Raw genomic sequence first — 6,000 nt, forward strand, 5'->3', positions numbered from 1 at the left:
GTGTTTGTACAGGTCCTGAGATGATGTATTGTAATGAGGACTTTTAGACCATGTTTGTCCTGCTTCATTAAGATGCCCAAGTGAGGGTGCTCAAGATGGAAGTGCAATACTAACACTTCCCTTCTGTCCCTTATAGTAACTCTGAAGTGCCACAGTAGTGTCCACACTGCATGCTACAAGCCCTTGGATCATCTCTGGAAAACTCTCCCTCTTCCTTAAATTACTTTTTCATTCATCATATGCAGTTCACAACATAATATAAAAACCAGGATCTCACCACACATTCGCAGCACTTTTATAGGGAATTGCAGCAGAAGACAGGTTAGGACCCAGACCTCAGGACTATCAGCCTGTCTCCTCCTACTCTGGGATCAGCCTGTGCCTATATTTGACAATTTGCGTAAGGTAGAGCAGCAGGGAACTTCCTTTCCTGGACTTGGCCTGCCTTGCCTCGCTTTCCAGGGCAGAGACTGCCTTCTTTCTGAGTCGCCCATTTTTCAGTGTGCAGTGATCTCCCATACATCATATCCCTACTGGGTGACTTAGGTACCAATGCCCATATGCTTTTGTCTGCTTGAAGTTTTTTTTTTTTTTTTAAATTAGATTGCAAATCCCACTGAGAATTCTAAAATCTTAAAACATCAATCAAAATGGATAATTTTAACACATATTCCACTGCAGCAAATGCAAGAGCATCAGCACATGTTTGAGCTTACAGAATCCATTCTAACACAGGTCAAAAAGTTCAGCTATTAATGGAAGAAAATAAAGTATAGAGAAATATAAAGCTTTGAGGTTGACATACAGAGGGAAATTAATGCAAGAGATACAGTACTTGGCAAGGATGCCAAAAGAAAGAATCACGGTGCTGGTACTTTTTTGAACACAAGCTTTAATTAGTATATTTCGCTAGAGATTTTTTTTTTTTTTAATGTAGAGATCTTTGAGATGTTTAAAAGGAATTGAAGCAATGTTTCCTGAGGTAAGAAAAATGTTCATATATTTTATAGAGTCTATGGTATGCCAGAGGAAAGGACTGAGTAAGACACTAATCCTGAGAGAACTCTCAATAGTTAAAAGTGGGTGGGCTAACTGAATATAGGACTTTGCATTATTTAGATTGCATTTCAACCCTGAGAGGCTGGTTTGTAGAAGGTCCAAGTGACCCATTAAGAAAACAAAAAAAAAGCTGTGTCTGCAATCAGCTGGTCTTTGTCTTCATATAGCTCTGAAGTAAATGGGAAATGCAAATTTTCAGTACTTCTAGAAAACAGAGTCAGTGATATGTTTTCAACCAGACAGCAAAAGACATTTTGAATTTTTGGGTTTCTCCCTAAGTCATCACGGAATAACTTCCAGACTAATTCACAAGCCTTAGCCCTCAGACTTTCACAGCAACTGACAACATGGTCACATAAAACTGACAAATTCAGAAAGTTTAGTCCTTAGTATTATTTTGTGACAAGTTGCAAATCTAAGCCTTTACAGTTTGCCCATGGGCAACAAATTTCAAATCAAGTTGTTGTCTCCCAAGATCAATTCACTTTAATTTTCTTTATTAACTCAAATTTTATATTCTTCCTTAATATTATTATTGAACTTTTAAAATGTATAACAATTAGTGGGGATATAGTTCTGTCACATTTTATGTTATGATTATTATTAATTGGTTCCAGTTAAGAAGAAATTTGTAATTAATTGTCTCATTTTACTGTCCATCCATTTTACTAATGCACTTATGTTTTGTTCCAAGCTTTCTGGCATAAGACACAATATAGTCTTGCGTATGTGTCTGTAGAACCTCCATTAAGGCTAGAATGTTTTACATACACACACTAAAAGGCAAATATACCCATCACTACTTTTGATCCCCCCTGCTAAGTAACCTGATGCCCAAGAATTTGTATAGACAGAAATAGAATAGATAATAAGTTCAAGATAAGATCAAATTTCTTTGACAGCTATCTTCATGGAGACTGTTCTTCCTTTGGGATGTAAATTATGTTAAAACTATATTCAGTACATTTTTGTAGTTTGCAGTTTCCTTATATAGCTATACCCTGTCATTTTTGCACACATTCTCAATGATGCATCTGCTAAAAGATGCAGAAGTCTCATGGAATATTCGTATGACTGATAGATTGAATCTGTGCTTTCATTCACTTTCCGAAGAGCCAACTTAAACCCCAGCTTTAGTCAAGGTCCAAGCAAAAATAAGCATTGTGGTTTCATTTTGTGTCCTGTCAAGGAAGGGATAACACTAGTTCATGGTTTATCAAAATAAGGAATGATGAATATTTAGTAAGAGCTATCTTGATAGACTTCTGATTTTGCTCGAGACGAAGTAGAGTTGAAAATTTTGAAGTACAAGGCATTATGTATATATAGATCACATTCTATCCAGCTCAGGTTGTTTCTGCTTTTCTTCCTCCATAATTTAATTTAAATTCATTTCTACATTTTGAGATTGAGCAAGCTCTATCTTATAAATGCAATTTCTCACTTGATAAGAGAGGCTATGATCCTTTATAAGCTGCCAGCCTTCCCTCTGCTAAAAAAACAAAGGGCTGGGCATGGGTGCAGTCAGTCTAAGGGCTGTCCTCATGCTGACTGGCATCAGTACAGTGAAATTTGGTCATGGGACTAACAGGAAAAAAATGCAGGTTCAAGACTAGGAACTGAAAAAAATTTGCCTTGTAGTAGTGACTAAAGAAAGGACAGATACTCGTGAGAGCACAGTAGATTAGAAGAAGCAGACACAAACACCCCAAGATAAGATTTACACGTAGACAAACACAGAAGAAAATTGTATGGTTCCTGTGGAGGCTGCAAGGAGAGTTGAGCTGAACAATAAGTGTCTTACAATTTATTTATGTGCTAACAGAACATATCAGTTTCTAAAGAAGAGTTTTTACTTGAAATACCTGTTTCTGTGATAGCGGCTTGGCTGAAAAAGGGGGAAACCGGCACCTCTTCAGATCTCAGAGAGGAGAAAAAGTGCAGTGATTCTGTRAGAATATTCTATTACTGTGTGACAGGTATGAAAGGTAGGCTTTTAAATGCAAGCAATCTGTCAAATTAATTTTTCAAGGGATTATTGATCACACTGCAAGGAATGGTATGATCTTAGTTCATTTTGCTTTTGTGGTAAGTCTTAGACATCTGATTTAAAAAAAAAAAAGATTAAGTTTATTCTGAGCCATGCTGTCTCTTTTTGTGGGATTCTAGATAGGGAGGATTTCCTATGGTCTTACTTTGTTGTGTTCGCCTTTTTTCCATTATTCCCTACAAGCCTTTCCCCTAGAGAAAGGGAGTTACAAAGGGTGAAGGAGGCACCATTTCTAGTCATGATTGTGGAGCTCTTCATTTGAGATCCAGCAATGTAAAGGAAAATAGGAAGAGAAAATACGTAAAGTCCAGGGTATAATATGTGAGCCCTTTTCTGATAATTCCTGAAAGAAAAAAGGAAAGCATTCTGATGTGACTCTTTGGTTCTTTTCAAATCTCAGGTTTTATGGATAATAACTTTAATATATCAATTAAATAATTAAATAGAGCCAATTAAAATGCTAAGGATTTAAAAGAGATTCAGAAGTAGTTTTCTACTGTGTGAAAAGTAGTAGCTTCTAAAGAAACTGAACTGTCTTGAAAGGTTGTTTGAAGGGGCAGGCCTTTTTTTTTTTTTTTTGGGTTGAGTGACTCCTTAATTTAGTCCTGTCAATGTACTCCCATTTGTATTCATTAATCAGATTCTAACAATTGTTCTTTTTTCAGTTTAGTATGCATCAGGTGCCTTCCTCAGTGATATTGAAGTGTAATAAACAAAAGTGACTCACAAGGTCAGTTGTTGGCAATCCTATGTTAAAAAGATGAGTTTTATCCCAATTCCATATAGAAGAATAACTTTTGATACAATGGTGAACCGTAGATTCTGAGGCCAGCTCACAGTGACCTATCCAAGTCTCACAACATGAGTGATCACAGTCGTCTTTCTGACAAATGTTTATGGCAGGTGTATAGTGTTACTGTTTATGCAAGTAAGTAAATATTTCCATTCCCATGTTAGATACTTGTCAGAAAAATACTTTTTTTTCAAACCGGTTTATTGATTTTTAAATTATTACAATTTAAAATTGACAATGGGAAGTAGAAGATGTTAAACTTGTTAGTAAATCATTACTAAGAATTTCTAATTACAGTTCAGCCTCTTTATTAATTAGTATATATTGCTATAAATGCCAATGTGTCTGTGCCCTTAAGAATCTTCAATCTAAAGCAGAGATAGCTGAAAAAAAATTCAGTGAGAGAAACTTTCATCAAGTGAAATTAAATTTGTTTCTTTTATGAGGAAGAATATGTATTTGGACAAGCCCAGCTTTATACATAAATCAACAGTAGAGAATACAGGAAAGTATTTATCTTCAGAAAACACAAGGTCATGGAAATAACTGAAGAAAAGCTGTTGTAATTATATACTGTCTTATCAAATTGCATATGTGTTTGTGTTAGTCTTCTGTGTCTCCAGGATAGTCTACAAGTATGGGAAAGTGAAGGAGGACCTGGAAATTTTAATTCATGACCTAAAGTGTAAGTTGGTATAATGAAGACTGAACAGGATAATTCAAGACTGGAATATTAATTTGAAGATGAATATCTTGCTCAGAAAGGACAGGAAGGAATAAAGAAATAGCTGCTGCTTCAGATATTGCAGATGTATATGCTAGCTCTCAGGTCCATTGCAGAGGGAAACTGAAAATATCTGATAATACTATACACTGACAACCTCAAGTATCAGATGGATGAAGCTTTTCATGCACAAGTGCAAAATCATTCAGAGCACAGCCTTGAACATAAAGGTGAAACAAGACATCTGTTTGGAAGGGGACTCTGTGGGACTCAGGTGTAATTCAGTTGCCTAATCATGGATACTGAATTTAGCATTTCAGATGCAGTATAGAAGGATTTCTAGTTGCCCCTCCAGAAGGATGAGAATCCTCAATTTGTCCCAGGCCATATCTGCCAGCCCCATGTAGATGTTCTGGAAACCCTGACATGCCTAAAAAGAACTAGATGTCCAGTGAGCTCTTGTTTCATGATAGAGAAGGTAGAAAAGAAGAAATGGAAGAGCGTTCCAGAGTGGAGGGACCTTTAATACTGCTGAATGAAAGCTAACTTGTATGAGGATGACCAGGAGGAGACAGAGTTCAAAACCTTTAGGACATCAAGGAGAACGAATGAAAATAAATAAATAATGGATTTAGGAAAAAGCATTTCTTTTGTCTTGGAAAACTGGTTGATGAGCTCTTCTGGGAAGACGCTCTAAGACAAAAAAAATTAATGTTGTTTCTTTAAGGAAATGCCAGTTCCCCACAGTTCAAATGCAAACAATTCAATTGAGAAGGAAAGATAGAAAGAAGAGCAAGAGATCAACTTGGTTAATGCCTAAGGTCTTTTCATTTACTTCCTATAAAACAGCGGAGATTAGTGAGGATGAGTACAGAAATTCAGCTTAAGTTTGCATGAACAAAATCAGGAAAGCCAAGGCACTCTATAAAAGATGTTCTCAGCAAGGAAGGTCAAGAATATTGTGATAAAATATTGTGAGTATTTTGCAGTGAGAGAAGAAATAAATAAAGGATCTGTTTTCTTCTTCACAGAGCAGGAAAATTATTGGTGCGTGGTACTGAGAGGCAAGGCATATAATGCTGTTGCATCAGCTTTTACCAAAATGGTCAACTGTGACCAGCGAGCTAACACAATTAGAAATGGTGATGTAAGAATAAAATCTCAGTCCATAGTAGTTAAAGAACGGATTAGGCACTACTTATACAAATTAGATGTTTTCAAGTCATCTGGATTGATAAACTGGATGACTAATGAGGTCCTCAAGTCATCAGCTTGAGGAGCTTACTTTAGAAAACTCATGTAAGATGTATGTAGACCAAAAAATAGCCAATAAAAAAATAGAACTTATTGAAATTGTTCAATTTCTTTCCTTTT

The sequence above is a fragment of the Apteryx rowi genome, unplaced genomic scaffold (genome assembly GCF_003343035.1).
Source record: "Apteryx rowi isolate R43461 unplaced genomic scaffold, aptRow1 scaffold_693, whole genome shotgun sequence".
In the NCBI taxonomy this organism is placed as follows: Eukaryota; Metazoa; Chordata; class Aves; order Apterygiformes; family Apterygidae; genus Apteryx; species Apteryx rowi.